Source organism: Dendrobium catenatum, unplaced genomic scaffold (assembly GCF_001605985.2).
Source record: "Dendrobium catenatum unplaced genomic scaffold, ASM160598v2 fragScaff_scaffold_621, whole genome shotgun sequence".
Taxonomy (NCBI): domain Eukaryota; kingdom Viridiplantae; phylum Streptophyta; class Magnoliopsida; order Asparagales; family Orchidaceae; genus Dendrobium; species Dendrobium catenatum.
The window spans coordinates 31859060-31878742 of record NW_021319083.1 but is presented as its reverse complement, the minus strand read 5'-3'; the positions used below and the strand labels follow the sequence as shown (position 1 = coordinate 31878742).

Below are 19683 nucleotides of genomic sequence, written 5' to 3'. Positions count from 1 at the left end.
TGCAATAAATTATTACACGTCTCATCACTATGTTAGATTTGATAATTAACTTTCTTTCCTTTTTTAAGAATAATAGAGCTCATATATTCTATTTGCACATCTTTAAGTTTCAAAATGTTCTAATAATTAATGAAAAAGTTTAAAGAGAGAGAGATTGAGATATAAGGGTTTAAATAATAGCTAAGTTGCCAACACATATATGTTAATCGAACCACTAAAGAAAAGTGACAGAACTTAATCATGAATAAACCCTAATTCATAAGTTTATTTCATAATAATTCTAATTAGGATTTTAGTCTCGACCATACCAGCACCAATGCACTTGATCCCATCAGAATTTCATAGTCAAGCGTGCTTGTGCGAGAGTAGTACTAAGATGAGTGACCTCCAGGGAAGTCCTCCTGTTGCATTTCTTTTTAACCAGCTTTCTCTTTCATAATATAAAATATATTTCATGAAAAAAATCTAATTAGGGTTCTCAAGTACCTCTTAGTCACAGATCCTTCTATATTGCACATTCTCTCATGATCGTTTGAATGTGTGTCTCTTCTATTCCTAGTGTTCTGTCTATAGATTTGAATGAACATTATATGTTGTTGATTCTTCTTGCTAGCACTTCTATTAATATTTTGTGAATTTTTAACAACATGATATTACTCTAATCAGTAGAGAGACAAATGAAAAATTTTATTTTTAGGAGTGATACATCATCAAAAATTGACTTGACCGAGCACAAAACTAGAGGCAAATTTTAGTTGGCAACTTTCAAAATTTAATTCGGGACCATCCGAACTTCATTTCCAATAAACCTATAGTCAAATTGAACGTATCAGTAGCATGAATCCAACGACACCAAAAATGATAGAATTTGAGCCTAAATAGGTACAAACCAAGCATATTAAGATTCTCCAAAGTATTAATTAGATGACCAAATGATAACCAAATATGTCATGCTTATAGTCAATTGTAAGGCTTAACAAGAGAAATCCAACGAGCTGAAGGGTAGCATATTTCTGACATCATTATGATAATTAATTGAATAATCTACATTTCTTAGCATAGGACGATCTAATGTATATGCTCTCCTAATCGAGATGATCGGAAGGTTGACACTTGATGTGAAGAAACCACCATCTAGGGTGAAACCTTTTACGTAAATGTTTCATATCATCCCTCAAAGTCTAGATTCATTGATCCATCTAAGCATCCTCATCTTTGTAACCCATAACTTAATTTAATGCTTCTATTTTAATGGATAATAATTTGTGCAATAAATTATTACACGTCTCATCACTATGTTAGATTTGATAATTAACTTTCTTTCCTTTTTTAAGAATAATAGAGCTCATATATTCTATTTGCACATCTTTAAGTTTCAAAATGTTCTAATAATTAATGAAAAAGTTTAAAGAGAGAGAGATTGAGATATAAGGGTTTAAATAATAGCTAAGTTGCCAACACATATATGTTAGATTTGATAATTAAATTTTATTTTTAGGAGTGATACATCATCAAAAATTGACTTGACCGAGCACAAAACTAGAGGCAAATTTTAGTTGGCAACTTTCAAAATTTAATTCGGGACCATCCGAACTTCATTTCCAATAAACCTATAGTCAAATTGAACGTATCAGTAGCATGAATCCAACGACACCAAAAATGATAGAATTTGAGCCTAAATAGGTACAAACCAAGCATATTAAGATTCTCCAAAGTATTAATTAGATGACCAAATGATAACCAAATATGTCATGCTTATAGTCAATTGTAAGGCTTAACAAGAGAAATCCAACGAGCTGAAGGGTAGCATATTTCTGACATCATTATGATAATTAATTGAATAATTGCTCTATGATTGAGGGAATCAATACGGTTCATCCAATGGAGCACTTTGAATTTTTCCTAGATCTTCTCCATATTTACAAAACATACTACTTTCAAATTCTATAAATAGTCCTCCACTTTCCACATGAAAGGGGACTTGGACTTTTTGAGGCTTAAACCTTGAGATAGAGAATTAAAAGAGCTTTAAGGCTTGAAACATCCTAGAGATCTAACCCCACACAGTGAATCCTCATCCCCAGATCACCGCTAGTTGTCCTTTGCCTGACTATCACCATTGAACATTCATCCGACAACCATTGTCGGGACTTCGTCTGACCTCAATCTCCCCTGACTAAGATCACTCAGACCACCATTACCTACTGACTATGGTCCCTTCAACCATTGTCCCCCATTAACTCTGGTCCCTCCAGCCACCGTCACTCATTGACTACGGTCCCTTCGACCACCACCACCTGTTGACTATGGTGTCTCTAACATCCGTCACCTACCAATAGTGGTTTCCTTTTACCTCTATCGTCTGTCGATTATGGTCCCTCTAACCTCCATTCCGCACTAATATTAGTCCCTCAGATAACCACATCTTACATACAATGGTCCATTCATACACCTTTTCCCACCAATTACTATCCCATTTATTGCAACGCATTAATCATGATAGCAAAATATTATTATCCTAATGATTTAATTGTTTCTCCTAACATATATTAGATATTTCTATTTGTTTTGTGTCTACTAACACTTTAGGAAAATTATATAATACTTCAGATTACTGAAGACTTCAAGATAAGATAGAATAAGATTTCATGTAATAGAGTTTGTATATCTCTAATTTTATTTCTTGAGTCTGAGCAAATTTGATTATAATTGGGTAATTATGTACACACATACAGCGGAGAGTGGTACTTTTTTTAAGTATGATTGTACTGTACGATATTTATTAGTACTATATGATTTGGCATAGTTTTCATCCATGATGAAGTTAGTTAAATCATGGATTTAATTTTTGAACTGATCATATAATACGATGTCAGGTTATACAGACGATTAATATAGTATAAAATTTATTTTATATCAGATCATGCCAAACAAACTCATTCATTTTTGAACTATTTGTACATTACGATGTTAGGTCTTATAGATAAATAACATAGTACAAATTTATTTTATACCAGATCTTATCAAATAAACTCATTCATTTTTCAATTGATCGTACAATATGATGTTAGGTACAGATGATTATAGAGTACAAAATTAGGATTGTACAAGATCATACCAAATGAACACTAAAATTACTAGATTGACAAGAGGAGGGGGGGGGGGTGAATTGTGAAAACTATGTAGCAATAATTAAAAATCTAACCAGGAGTTCTAATTTTTGCTATTTTTAAATTTTTAACATGAAACCTTAACTACTATGATGGCAAACAATTTAACTCAACGTGCAATAATGAAATCCTTTTTTTTTTCATAAATTTCACCAAGCAAATATTATGAAAATAAAGTGCAAGCAAATAATAAAAAATGATAAGGAAAAGCACACCTGAATTTTATAGTGATTCGATTAAACTATGACCTATGTCCACTCCCCGGAGTCCTCCGCTCTAGGAATTTCACTACAAACTATAGCTCTCCTTTTGCCCCCCTCGGCAAGGCGGAGAAGCCCTTACAAGACTGACTTTCACCAACCCGGCGTGGCGGAGTGCCAAGTGCTATTTCCACCCTCCTGGCGACGGCAGAGTACCTTCTCGTTTTTCTTCCTCCTTGAGGAGGCAGAGTACCTTTGAGATCACGGATGTAGAAGAGTCTCCCCCTTAGATAGCCTCCCACAAGTTCTTCTCGGGCCATAGGAGGAGCAAGATGCAGCAAGAACTGAGCAACCATGTGATCTCTCTCACACCTCTTCTCCCTCACCAAGCTCACCTTCTCCTTCCTCTCTCAAACCCTAAAAACTTCTTAAGAGCTCTCTCCCAAGGATTCCCTCTCTAATCTCGTTCCCTTCTCTCTATCTCTCTCTCTCAAAAAGATTACTAATTTGATAAATAAAATAGGCTCCAAAATCCCTGAAATATTCAAAGTAGCCATTACAATCGTACAGTATGATTTCACATCGTACAGTATGATATATATAAATAGACTTCATCTTGGCATGAAGGTTTACGAACAGTTCAAATATAATTGTACAGTACGATACCATAACATATGGTATGAGTCCAAACACTTCTGTTCAAACAGGACGACAGCCGGGATGATACTAAATTGTCTCTTTACATCATATAGTATGATCAATGTCATACCGTACGATTATAACAAATCAAGGGACTGGTCAGGATGATATTCGAAATAATCAAAAATCGTCCTCTGTTCATCGTATGGTACGATATACATCGTTCAATACGTGGAGTCAAAAATAAGAGATCATCCAGGATGATGTTCAGGATGATAAAAAATCATCTCTGTTCATTGTATAGTACGAACGTGTTTGTATCGTGCGATTACCAATCAACGATTAAGCCTTGATTTATTTCAGTAATCACGGGTTAATTTTAAGTAAGTATTTAAAATAAATCGTACAGAACGAAATTCTTCGTACAGTATGAACGGCTGAAAAAACTTACTTATGTTATTTTTACGGCTAGAGTTTTGTATTAGTAACACATCGTCTAGTACGATAGGGTTCGTACAGTACGTTCTGTTCACAGAAATTATTTTACGAAGTTGTATCATATAGTACGATCAACAGAGAAAGAAAATCTATATTTTTACTTTTAAAAACTTCTCCCCCTGTGTGTGTGCATGGTTTCTTAGACTTACCTGCAGTTTGTGGCCAGACTCAAGAAAAGAAAAAAAAAAAAAAAAAAGAAAATTACATTGTTTTAGACTCACACTCCTACTCTATCCAGTCTTGAGTCTTCCAATTGTCGTGAGTAATTTGTGATCTTCCTGAAATGTTAGCACTCACAGGCAATAGCAGAAATCAAATTATATTCAATGGATAGATATTTAGATGATATTATTTTTCATTATCAAAAGCTCAAACTAGGGGTCGTGGATCCCAACAAACGCATTTGTTTTGTACTATTCTTTTTTTTTTTTTTGAGAAAATGCATATATGCATAATTTGTTTTGTACTATTCATATAAACGAATAACTGAGTATGAAATTAGGTTCATACAAGATCATACAAAATGAACACATTTATTTTTGAACTATTCATACAATACGATCTAAATTTGTACAAATGATTGATAGTGTATGAAATTAAGTTAATCCCAGTTCATACCAAATGAAGCACTGAGTTTTAAACTATTTGTAATATATGATCTATGATTATACATTACTAATATAAGTTTATTCACATGAAAAGTTTACTTTTTGGACAATTTTTCATGTATTTTCTATATAAAGAGTACTAAAAGTTGTCAGACCATCCTTTGCTTCAAATTTCTCTTGAGAGGGACCATTGAGAGTGTTTTTGGAAGAGAATTTGTGAGTGAAGAGTGAGATCTTGTGAAGGAGAGTTGTGAGGGATTCACAAGGTTTCCTAAAGTGAGGATCTATTTATCATCTTTAAGTTTCTACCCAACTTCTTTGGAGGATCTTAAGAGAAACTCTTCAAGATTGGATCAAGGTTCTCTGCCTTCACCAGGAAGGTGAAAAAGAATGTGATGGTATGCTGCCATTACTTTGAGAGTATAAAAGGTAATGGTTCTCTACCGCACAAGGTTGTGGAAGAGTGTTTGTAAGGGCTTCTACGCCTTGTTGTGAAAGGTAAAAGGAGAGTCACTTATGTTTAGTATAATGCTTGGAGAATGAGTCTCTAGGGTGTGGATGTAGATCAAGTTTGACTGAACCACTAAAAAATTTGGTTTTCTTTAAGACAACGTAGAATAGGATTTATTGTAATAGAGTCTGCATATCTCTAATTTTATTTTTTGAGTCTAAGCAAGTGTGATTGTAATTAAGTAACCGTTCACACACACATAGGGGAGAGTGGTAAAAATTTTTTTATGTATGATAGCATTGTATGATATTTATTCGTACTATAAGGTTTGACATAATTTTCCTACAGAATATAGTTAATCAAATTATGGCTTTAATTTGTGAATTGATCATATGGTATGATGTCAAGTCATACAAATAATTGACAGAGTACAAAATTTGTTTCATACCAGATCATGCCAAAGAAATTCATTCATTTTTGACTTATTTGTATAGTATAATATCAAGTCTTAAAGATGACTAACATAGTACAAAATTAGTTTTATACTAGATCATATCAAATGAACTCATTTATTTTTGAATTGATCATACAATATGATGTTAGGTCATACAAAAGATTGATAGGGTACAAAATTAGGTTCGTACAAGATCATACCAATTGTGCACATTTATTTTGGAGTCATTCATACAATACAATCTGAATTCATATAAATGACTAATAGAGTATAAAATTAAGTTTCTACAAGATCATACCAAACAAACACATTTGTTTTTAAATTGTTTGTATAATATGATATAAATACATATAAACAATTGATAGTGTACGAAACTAAGTTTATCCTAGTTCATACAAACAAAGCCCTAATTTTTTGAACTGTTTGTATCATACAATCTATAATCATACATTAGGATTATAAATCAGTCTCTTGAAAATTTTAATTTTAGATGGTTTTTCATGTGTTTTCTATATAAAAAGTAATAAAAATTGTTAGACCATCCTTCCCTTTGAATTTCTCTTGAGTGAGACCATTGAGAGTGTGTTTGGGAGATATTTTGAGAGTGAAGAGTGAGATCTTGTGAAGGGGAGTTATGAGGGATACACAAGGTTGCCCAAAGTGATGATCTCTTTATCTTCTTTAAGTTTCTACCTAACTTCTTTGGAGGATCTTGAGAAAAGATCTTCAAGATTGGATCAAGGTTCTCTGCCTTCACTAGGAGGGTAAAAATGATGTAACAATATGCTACCATCACATTGAGAGTGTGAAAGACGATGATTCTCTGCCACTCTAGGTTATTGGAAGAGAGTTTGTAAGGGCTTTCTTGTCTTGCTGTGAGGGCAAAAGGAGAGTCACTTCTGTTTAGTGCAATACTTGGAGAATGAGTCTCCAGAGAGTGGACGTAGGCCATGTTTGATTGAATCACTATAAAATTTTGTGTTCTTCTTTTGTTATTTATTTTTCTCTCATTATAATTTTTGTATTTAAACATTATTGGTTGAAAAATCTTATGATATTCATTTCTTTAAGCAACTGCATATTTTAGGATCATTGGTTCAAATTTTTTAAAAAGGTTTTTAAAATCCAAAAAGTTTTTATTAGAAAACCAATTCACCCCCCTTTGGTTAGCTTGGGATAGTTCTAAAAGTGTAATGACCAACACGAAATTTCATGTGGCATTACTACCAATTTCAAAATTTAAAGTTTAGATTACTTTTTGAAAAAAAATCATGGCTAATCTTAGAAACCACATTACTGTTGAAGGATATTCGATCACTTTACCACCTTTATTTAATAACATTCCTTTAATTTTTTGAAAAACTAGTATGTCTACTTCTCTACAATCAGCTGATTTTTGCATGTGGATTTTATTAAAAGAAGGTATACTAAACCTATTAGAATTATTGATGGAATCAGAATTGAAACACCATTTACTAATTGGACTTCAGGAGAAAGAGAATTAGCACAATTAAATACAAAATATTTAAATAGTTTTTAATACTTTAAAATATGAGGATTATATTTGTATTTCTACTTATAAAATTGGAAAATAAATCTAGGATAAAATTAACATATCTTATGAAGGAAAAAACTAGGTTGAATATTTTGCTACATGAATATGAATTATTTTACGTGAATATGAACTATTTTGCATGAAACAAAATGAGTCAATTTATGATATGTATATAAGGTTTATTTAGATTGTTACTTCATTACGTGTATTAGATAGAGAACTTAAAAATTTAAAAAATGTTAATAAAATTTTACGTTAAGTACCTTCTGCTTATTATTTAAAAATAACTGCCATTATTGAGTATAAAGATCTAAATGTATATTATATTGACAATCTAGTTGGATCACTTATTTCTTATGAATAAGTAGTGAATGAAAGATAGAATGATGCATGCAACAAAAGGAAATAAACAAATATAGTATTGAATGTTGATGATTCAGAGAGTAATCAATCAATGCCAAAGGATGATTAAGATTTTGCACTTATGACTAAGCAATTCAATAGTCTTTTTAAGAGAAAGTAATGACAACATTAGCATTGAAATGAAGGTAAGTTCAATAAGACATCAAAAGTTTCTAATGGAGTCATTTGTTATGAATGTAGAAAAACCAGACATTTAAAGAGTGACAACCCTAATCTCAAAGCTAATCCTAAAAGGAAAAAGTTAAGGAGAAAAAGAATGTTAGAAATGGCAAGACAGTAATGCAAAGAGCTTTCTGGGCTAACTTAGCTTCAGACTATTTAGAAATGGAAGTAGAAGAGGAGATTACCAATTTGTTCTTAATGGAAGATAAACTTGGTTATTTAGATCAAGAGGAGGTATGTGACCTATCTCATGATGAATTAGTTGAAGTTTCTAAGAAAATTGATAATGCATATAGGAAAATTAAAAAAATTATCGGTAATCTTAATATTGAGTATTTGAATTTATAAAAAGAGCATGAAAATTTGAGGAATGATTATGCAGACATAGATAGTAATGACATGCTTTGCTAGATAAATTTGATGATTTGAATAAGAAGCATGAACTATTGAAAACATCTTATAGTGAGCTTGAAAATGATTTTAAAGTTTTATGGGTGAATCTGATCAAAGGGAACATGATTTGAAGATTAAAATTTTGATTTTGGAAAATACAAATTCATATCTTCAAATAAAATTGAAAGCTTTTAATGAAAATAAGTTTGCTCCCACACTTGAATAATTTTATAATCCTAACCAAAGCATACAAGTTTAAAACTCAGGAAAAGACATTATAACTCATATATATTAGTACAACATTTTCCTTATGTTAAATGCTTTTCATGTGGAATGTTGGGGCATATTTTGCACACTTACACTAATTATAATAGACCACATTTAGTGTGGAGACCTAAAATACATGAATCATATTATATCAAACATGCATCTGCTATTGTCATTGTAAAGAGGTGACCAAAAATTTATTTGGGTTCCCTAGTCTAATATTTGATCATTTTATAGAAATGCTCTCATACAAGCCCTCATGAGAGTATTTGATACCTAGATAGTGGACGTAAAAAACATTTGACTCGAGATACAAATCAATATAAATTGCTGGAGGTCAGGGCTGGAGGCAAAGTGACACTTGGAGATAACACCACTAGAAGAGTGATTGGATCAAGTATGATTGGTAACACGAAGAATTTTTTGATTGAAAATTTCTTATTGGTAAAAGGCTCTAAACATAATTTTCTATGTATTAGTTAGCTTTGTGATAAGGGTTTAACATAAAATTTTTGTACTTTTGTCTAAAAACTATTACTGATGAATATTGGTTATGGCATAAAAGATTTTGTCATGCAAGCTTGAAAAATCTTAGGAAGAGTACCCAGAAGGAATTGGTAAGAGGCATACACAAATTATTTCATAAAGAATCACTTGTGAGATGTGTGACAATTGAAAAAATTGTGTGGATTTTCTTTCATATGACGAATTTGTTAATGGAAATCCCATAAGTTCGATGCTTGGCGGGATTCTAGAGAGAGAAGCTGTGAGTTTCTTGAGAGAGAAAGTTCTTCATTGATTTGAATTTCCCATCATGGAAAATCCTTAATCGGCATTAGTCAGGATTGTTGGTTGCTCCTGACCGCCAGCAGGTGCTAGCCAACGGTAATCAACATTCTGCTTCCTTGCACAACGCTCCGATTAAATCGTCTGTTCTGAAAATTAATAAGAACCGTAATGAAGCTGGCGATTAAAATTCGGTTTGTTTCCCTACAGGCCTGGAGATTAGAGAAGGGTTTAAACCTCATTTGATAAAAGAATCAATTTTTGAATGTAAAGGGAACAAAATTCATGATGTGTAAGACTCGATGACATCAAAAAAAATTTATCTGTAAATTTGGAAAAGGATTCCTCTTCTTCAAATTTGGTACTGAAAGTTAATAAATTTTTGGGAATGCAAGTAGTTGATGTTCAAGATCAGGTTAACAAGAACCTATCATAAACATTTGAGAAAGACATTGATATTTTTGAAACTAAAATTGAGAAAAATGATATCCCTGCTCTTAAAGAGAATTTTATGTCCGCTTGGAAGAAGACTCAACATATAAAGTTGAATTATAACATGAATTCAACACAAATGTCTGAAGATGGGATGGATGTAAAGCTAAATCCGGTGTTGGAATTGGCAAATTATTAGGTGTTAAAGAAGTCTCTTGTGATCAATGTTCTTTGGAAATATATCCCATTCTCAATTTGCAATCAGGAACTACGGAAACAATGGAGTAAGTTCGGTAGCTTTCATCTGACAACACTGGGAAATATTTGGATTCTTTGTTCCTTTAATAACAATGAATCTATGGAAGAAGTGCTAAGCGGGGGACCTTGGTATATTGGGAATCATATATTTGGGATGGATAAATGGTCCTCTTCTTTTTCTTCGGAATCTCTAAAAGGTATTACATCTCCAGTTTGGATTCGGTTTCCATGTTTACCTTTAAGTTGTTGGGATGAGGAAAATATTTCTAGAATTTCTTCTATGATTTGGGTTCCTATGTTTCTTGATGGGAACTCATTCAAATGGGGAAAGAGAGAATATACACATTGTTGTGTGCGTATTGAGCTAGAAAAGAAACTCCCTAAGGGAGTGTGGATAAAAGGAATTCATGGGAGAACAATTCAAAAAGTTGAGTATGAGAAGTTGACCTCTCTTTGTTACCATTGTGGTAGAGTTGGACATAACAAAGATTTATGTCCTGGCCTTAAAACTGTGATGATTAAGGAAAAAAATGGGATTGGAGCCAAGGAAATATTGAAGAAAGATTTTATTCCTGTGGTTGAAGACTTAAAACAAAAAGAAATTGATGAATATGGCCCTTGGATTCATGTGAATTTTAGAAACATAAGAGACAAATAAGTGAGAAGGAATAATGGATCTATGGTGCAGCACAAGCAGGTTTATAAACCTATTGGTAATCGGGTCCAGACTCAAGATGGATTGGTGTAGGATGATCCAACTACTATAGTAAATCTACAGGGAAATTCAACAAGTGTTGTTGCTGAACAGATTCAAATTCATGAGATTTCTGTTGATATTTGTATCAATAATAAATTCCAAAGTTTGGAAGGTGATCTAGAGGAAGGTGAAGTCTTTGAAGCTATGGATTCTGAAGTTCAAAACAAGCATAAGGCTGAAGAGGTTGCTGAAATAGTTCGGGTTTCAGAAGGTAATGTTAACTCTAATGTGTTACATAACAAAAATGGTCCAGAATTATCTTGGACAGCTTCAGGAAAAATCAAATTATCTAAAGAATTAAGGTCTCTCTGGCCTGTGGAAGCAGCTCATTGGAAGAAAAGAGGTGAAAACAAAATCAACAAACCGAAGGGGGATATTTCCCCTGTGGGTTTCTAAAGCCTTCATTTATATTTTGGAATTGTAGGGGGGCTAGAAAGAGATAGGCCTCCTTATATCTAAGGGAGATTGTGAAGGATAATGAGGGCTTTTTTGTTGGTCTTTTTGAAACAAAGATGTCTTGCTTGGATATACACGATGTGAATGTACTTATTGGAAATAATTGGGATTTTTTTCACCATCCTGCTAATGGAACTTCGGGTGGAATTCTGGTTTTGTGGAAAAAAAATGTGGCTTCCTTTGATCTCATTGAACATTCTTCCCAAGTAATAATGTGAGTTCTTAAAAGTAATGTTTTGGGCACTTGGCATGTTGCTATTGTTTATGGAGGGAAATATGTGCAAACCCGTAGAAACCAATGGCATACTCTTGAGAATTGTATGCCTAGTGAATCACCTTCTATTATAGGTGGTGATTTTAATTGCATCCTTTCTAAGGATGACAAGAGAGGTGGGAAGAGGTTCCATTTCTCTAGTGGACCTATGGAGATGAAGATGTTTTTTACAAACAACGACTTCCATGACATAGGATTTTTTGGGGCTAACTTCACTTGGTGTAATAATAAGGAGGCTGCTTCATGAATTTGGAGAGATCGAACAGATGTGTTCTAAATTCTACTGCTATGCAGAAAAGTCCCATGGTCCTATTTCATTCAATGTGTTGGAGCCTCAAAATCAAAAATCTAAATTGTTTAGATTTGAAGATACTTGGAAGTCTTATCCAGCAGCTTGGAACATTGCTTTGAAGGCTTGGCGTAAGTCTAATTTTGGTAATCATGCTGAAATTTTACAAAGAAAGCTTAGAAGAACTTTGAAAGCTTTGCATTTTTGGAACAAAAATAAATGTAAAGAACTGAACCTACTTAAAAGAGAGCTGAAGAAGGATATTCTACAGCTACAGATGGAGGAAACCTTGGGAGATGGACTCACGGTGGATAAGCTGAATCTTCTTAGAAGTAAGATTCATAAACTCAATGTTACTTTGGCAAGATTATCCACCTGGTGGAACCAAAGAGCTAAAATCATATGGCATGAGGAAGGTGATGTAAATTCTAGATTTTTTCACAATTTTGCATCTGCCAAGCAAAACGGTAATCTCATTAGGCAAATCAAAGATGAAAATAATAATTTTGTGGAAGATTATGAACATATAGAAGCAGTTTTTTATAAGTTTTTTCAAACCAAGTGGACTGCTAGGGACAACATTTTAACAGGCTGGCCTATAATTTCGGAAAATCTGAAGGTTACCCAAGAAGATGTAGATATGTTAAACACTGATTTCACTAAAGATGAATTGATCACTGCTATCTTTCGTCAAGGAAACAACAAGTCTCCTAGTTTAGACGGTATTACTACTTCCTTTTTTAAGTTCTTTTGGCAAATTGAAGAAGGTGAAACTTGGAATGCAATTGATAGTTTCTTCAAAACTGGAATCATGCATGCTTAATGGAAAGATACTTTGGTTGTCTTAATTCCTAAAATTAAAAATCCTAGCATTCCTTCAAACTTTAGGCCTATAAGTTTGTGTCAAACTACTTATAAGCTTGTGGAAACTATGATTTTGAATAGAAAGAAAGGTTGTATAGCAAAGTGTATCACTAAAGAACAAGTTGCTTTTCTTCATGGGAGTTCTATGTCTGACCACTGTTTGTTAGCTCATGAGGTTTTTCATAAGTTTAGACTTTCGAAATGGAAAAAAGGCATGATGGCAATTAAGCTTGATATGGAGCAAGCTTATGATAGTATGAGTTGGGAGACTTTGCGTCAAGTCTTAAAGGTGTTTGGATTCCCTGTAAAGATTTCCATGCTTATTATGAAATGTGTTAGATTTCCATGCTTATTATGGAATGTGTGAAAAATACTAGATTTTCCTTTTTGTTGAATGGAAAAGTTTCTAACTGGATCAATGCAGAAAATGGCTTTCGTCAGGGATTCCCGCTTTCTCCCTATCTTTTTATCATTTGTTCTCAACTATTTTCACTAGCTATGGAATAAAGAGGACAAGAATTGGGAATTCAAATATCTCCTAAAGCACAAAGATTAAATCATCTTCTATATGCCGATGATGTGCTGATCTTCTCTCAAACATCAATGAAGCTGGCTAACACTTTAAAGAGAATTGTTTCAGATTTATACTTTTGGATGGGACTTAAGGTAAACAATTCAAAGTCTCAAATTTTATTCAGTAATGGAACTAGCAGAGCTAATATGCAGCGGGTTAAGCATATTCTGAAGTTCAAAAATACTGAAGAAATGCAGTATCCAGGCGTAAGAATGATGCTGAGAAGAACAATTAAAGCTGATTTTCAATACTTACTGGATAAAATTTTACAACTTGAGGGAGTAAATGTCTCTCCATGGCTGGTAAGATTACTCTTGCCAAATCTTCTCTTTTGTCTATTCCCAACTTTATTTCTACACATAATTTGGTTCCAATGAAAGTGCTTTACGAAGTTGATAAGTGCTGTAGAGATTTCATATGGCATAAACAAAATGGTAAAAGAGGTTTGCATTACTTATCTTGGGAAGATCTTTGTAAGACAAAAGCATATGGTGGGATGAATTTTCATTCAGCTGTTAATAGAAGTGGACCTCTAAAATCAAAGTTGGCATGGAGGCTGCTTCAAAATCCTGATTTGTTGCTCTATTGAATTATTACTACTAAGTATGGAGATAATATGTTGAAAGCTGAATGCAAAAAAGGATCTTCAATTTCTTGGAAAATTTTAACAGAGGGAGCTAGATACTTAAAACCTTTACTAAGGTGGAGAGTGGTTAATGGCAGGAAGATAAATGTTCTCAATGACATTTGGTTCTTGGACAAATGTTTGAATGATTGGCTATCTATTATGGATTGCTCAGGCTTGGAAGATGTCATACTCGATTATTTCATCAATTCGGATGGCAGCTGGAAGGTTGATGAGTTACACAACTTCTTTCATAAGGATCTTATCACTTTAATCGTGCAAATCCTGATTTATAGTGATGCTATAGATGACTACTTGGAGGAGATCTGCCACTTCTCTATGAAAACAATTACTGCTAGAGCTTATGAGACATAAATGTTTCGTGACTGTAAAGAGGGAGACTTTGGAATCTCAAAGTGGTTAAAAAAACTGAAGCTTACCCCTCGGGTGGAGCTGTTTTGGTGGAGAATGAGCAAATTTGCTATTCCAACAAATGAATTTCTGAAATACAGGAAGCTTACAAATTAGGATCTATGCTAGAGGTTGTGTAGATGTGGAAAATGTTGAACATGTTTCTTTTCGGTGTAATTACTTGCTGGATATCTTACGGAAAATCCAAGAATGGGGATTCTACATCCCTATGTTTGGCTCTTTGGATGAATGTTTGAGAGAGCTAAAAATTCTCACTTATCTTGATCCCAATTTGGTCAAGCTATATTGCACTGCGGTATACTTGTGTTGGAAGAATAGAAACGATATTGTCCATGAGAAGAAGGCAAGGTCGGTATCTGTTACTGCAACAAATGTTCTTTCTTCAGCCATCAAACTTTCTAATCCATTTCTAGATAGCTGTGGTGCTAATCTCCCTAGCGAGTTTCAAAACACTTGGCACCCTCCACTGCTAGATTGGATTAAAATCAATGTTGATGCATCTCTTTTTAGCTTCTAATAATGCTGGAATTGGAGGTATCTTTAGAGACTACAAAGGAAGACTTTTACTTGACTTTGGGGAAATAAGAATGCATTGGGACATAGCACAATTGGAGATGGATGCTGTGATGTCAATTAGAAAGTTCATTCAACCTTAGATGATTGATAGCAAAGGAGTAATAATTGAGGGAGACAACCTCAACATTATCAAGTTTATTCAAAATTCTTTGAATAAGGCTAAGTGGCAAAGCTATAACCGGATAGATGAAGATCTTCTATTCTTGGCCGATTTCAATAAGGTAATTTCTCACCATGTTAATAGAGATTGTAATAAGGTAGCCGGCCTTTGTGCTACTTTGGCTTTAGATAACAATTTTTGTTTTGATAGTTCGTCTTTTACTAGCATCCCTTCTTCTCTTAGTTATTTGTTGAAGAAGGAATGCGAGCATTTGCTTTAGCTTGTATCTAGGTTGATTTCTTTCTATGCAATTTGCAAATTTCAAAAAAAAAATAAAGAGATGTGTGTCAATTAGGGAAACAAGTCAAGTCCTCTTTTTATTTAATTAAATATCTTAAAACTAGCAAAGTCTTAGAATTCATTCACATGGATGTTTTTGGACCTGTTACCACTATAAGTTTAGGAGGAAAAGTTTTTGGGTATGTAATTATTGTTGATTATTCTTGGTTCACTTGGATTAAATTCTTTTTACATAAGAGTAAATCATTTAATTAGTTTAGAAATTTTTCTACTTGGATTCAGAGGAAGCTAGGCTGTGAAATTCCTATAATTTATAGTGACCATAGTGGATAATTTAAAAAAAAAAAATTGAGGTTTTCAATAAAGACCAAGGGATAGATCACAACTTTTCAGTAGAATGAGATTGTTGAAAGAAAGAACCAAACTTTGATATAAGCCATTAGATCCATGTTTGCTGAATATTCAATAATTAAATATTTTTGGGCTGAAGCTATTAACACAACTTATTATGTTTTAAATAAGGTGAACATTAGATCTAAGTTGAATAATATTCCCGTTAAAATTCTTAAGGGTAGGACACCCAACCTCTTATATATATATATATATATATAGAAGAGGAGAAGAAGGGAGGACATGGTCATAAAATGCTCACTAAATTATGCTGCCCAAACAACAAATAAAAGCCTCTCAAGTTAACCCATTTAATGTGTAGTTAATTTACTTAGTATAGGAAAACATCAAGGTGAAAGCCAGCAGCAGGGAAAAACAGGACAGCGGCATGGTGAAAAACAACCACTATAGGGAAAGACAGCAGCAGGAAAAATGAGACTATAATATGGAAAAAAAATAGCAAGCATAGTGAAAGACAACATTAGAAAAAATGGGACAACATCATGAGGAAAAATAACCATCATAGGGAAATAGTTGGGCTAAGCCCAATAAGCAAAATAGGTAAAAATAAATACCCAATTAACCACAAAAAAAGCTAGGTCAACACAAGTGGAAATCAAAGGAGTGAAACTTCCTATGATAAGTATGATCATTAAAAGAGGTGAACAAAAATTTATTTTGGGTTCCTAGTCTAAATATTTGATCATTTTATAGAAATGCCTCCTCATACAAGCCTCATGAGATCATTATGATACCTAGATATGTGGGACGTAAAAAAATCATTTGACTTCGAGATACAAATAATAATAAATTGCTTCGAGGTCAGGGCTGGGAGAGGTAAAGATACACATTGGAGATAACACCACTTGAAGAAGTGATCTGGATCAAGTATGATTGGTAAACGAAGAATTTTTTTGATTGAAAATTTCTTATTGGTAAGAGCTCTAACATACATTTCTATGATATTTGAAGTTAGCTTTGTGTAAGGATTTACTTAAAATTTTTGTTAACTTTTGTCTAAACTATATGATGAATATTGGTTATGGCATAAAGACTTTTGGTTCCATGCAAGCATTGAACAAATCTTAGGCAAGAGTATCCTCAGATAGGAATTGGTAGGTGCAAGCACATAACACAAATTCATTTTCATCAGATCACTTTGTGAGATGTGGTGACAATTGAAAAAATTGTGTGGATTTACTTTCATAATGACGAATTTGTTAAATGAGCATAAGTTCAACTGCTTTGGCCGGGATTTCGTACGAAGAGAGAAGCTGTGAGTTTCTGCAGAGAGAAAAGTTTCTTCATTGATTTGAATATAATCCTCATCGGACAAATCCTTAATCGCATTAGTCAGGATGTGGTTGCTCTGACCGGGCAGAGCAGGTGGCTAGCCAGCGGTAATCAACATTCTGACTTTCCCCTTGCACAAATGAAACGCTTAGATTAACATCGTCTGTTCTGAATTATATAGAGAACCGTAATGAGCTGGCGTTAAAATTCGGTTTTTTCCCTACAAGCGCTGGAGATTAGAATAAGTGGTATTAAACCTCAATTTGATAAAACAGAATCAATTTTGTTTTGAATGTAAAGGGGAACAGAATTCATGATGTGTAGCTTTCGAAATGACATCAAAAAAATTTATCTAGTAAAATTTGGACAAAGGATTTCCTCTTTCTTCAAATTTGGCTACTGAAAGTTAATAAACTTTTTGGGAAATGGGCAGAGTAGTTGATTGTTCAACGTATCCTGGTTAACAAGAACCTATCGGACACATTTGAGACAAAGACACAATTGATATTTTTTGAAACTAAAATTGGGAAAAATCGATATCCTACTCTTAAGAGAATTTTATGTCCGCTTGGAAGACAGACCTCAACATATAGTTGAAATTTAACATGGAATTCAATCACAATGTTCTGAAAGATGGGAATGGAATGACAAGCTAAATCCGGTGTTTGAAATTGGGCAGAATTATTATAAGGTGTTACAGATGTGTCATCTTTGTGAATCAATGTGTCTTTGGAAAATATATATCCCATTCTCCAATTTGCAATCGGACCTACGGAAACAATGGAGTAAGTATTCGATAAGCTTCATACTATTGACACACTGGAAAGTATTATGGATTCTTTGTTTCTCTTAATAACATTCGACATTCCTATGGAAGAAAGTGCTCAAGGCGGGGATACTTGGTTAAAAGTTGGGAATTATATATATATATATTTGGGATGGAATAAATGGTCTTCTTCTTTTTCTTTGATCTCTAAAAGGTATTGACATTCCGAAGTTTGGATTCGGATTTCCTGTTATACCCCTTATAAGTTGTTTGGCGTGGAGTATAGGAAAATATTCTAAGAATTGCTTCTAATGAGTTTGGGTGTTCCTAATGTTTCTTGATGGAAACTACATCGTCAATGCGGGAAAGGAGATAAACACCATTGTTGTGTTGCGTATTGAGCATAAGAAAAGAAACCTCCCAAGGAAAGTCGTGGAATCAAAGGAATTTCATGGGGAACTTCAAAAAGTTATGAGTATGAGAAGTTGACCTCCTCATTTGTTAACCATCTTGTGGTAGAAAGTGGACATAACAAAGTATTTATGTCCCTGCACCATTAAAACTGTGATGATTAAGGAAAAAAAGTTGCAAGGAAATATTGAAGAAAAGATTTTATTGCTGCGTTGAAGACTTAAAACATAACAAGAAATTGATGATAATGGCCCTTGGATTCATGTTGAATTTTAGAAACATTAAGAGACAAAATAAGTGAGAAAGGAATCATAATGGATCTACTGGTGCAGCAAAGCAGTTTATAGACCTAATTGGTACATACGCGGGTCCAGAACTCAAGATGGATTGGTGTAGGATGATCCAACTACTAAACAGTAAATCTCAGGGAAATTCAACAAGTGTTGTTGCTTGAACAGATTTCAAAATTCATGGGAGATTTCTGTTGATGATTTGTATCTACATACATAATTCCAAAGTTTGGAAGGTGATCTAGAGGAAAGGTGAAAGTCTTTGAGCTATGGATTCTGAAGTTTCAAAACAAGCATAAGGCTGAAGAGGTTGCTCGAATATGAGTTCGGTGTTTTCAGAAGGTAATGTTAACTCTAATGTGTACACTAACAAAAATGGTCCGAAATCTTGGACAGCTTCCAGGCAAAAATCAAAATATCTAAAGAATTAAGGTCTCCTCTGGCCTGTGGCAGCAGCTCGATTAATGGAAGAAAAGAGGTGAAAACAAATCACAAACCGAAGGGGGATAATTTCCCCTGTGGGTTTTTCTATAAAAGGCTTGCATTTATTCTTTTGGAATTGCTAATGGGGGGCTAGAACGAGATAGGCCTCCTTCATATCTAAGGGGAGATTGTTGAAGGATAATGGAGGGCATTTTTTTGTTCTGGTCTTATCTGAAACAAAGATGCTCTTTGCTTGGATATACACGCATGTGAATGTAACTTATTGGAAATGAATTGGGATTTTGTTCACACATCCTGCTAAATGGAAACTTCGGGTGGGAATTCTAGTTTTGTGGAAAAAAAATGAGGCTTCCTTTGATTCTCATGAACATTCTATCCCAATTGATAATGTGGAGTTCTTAAATAATGTTTTGGGCACTTGGCCATCTCTGCTGTGCCTACTTGTTTTTATGAGGGAAATATGTGCAAACCCGTAAGCAATGGCAAATAGGCCTTCTATATAGAAATGTATGCCTAGTGGATCACCTTTATTCTCTACACCACGCG

The 19683-nt window shown here is 33.7% G+C and overlaps 1 pseudogene; it reads left to right on the top strand.

The window, feature by feature from the left end:
- The first annotated feature begins 294 nt into the window (after positions 1-294).
- Positions 295-413, top strand: LOC114579747 (annotated as a pseudogene).
- The last annotated feature ends 19270 nt before the right edge of the window (positions 414-19683 follow it).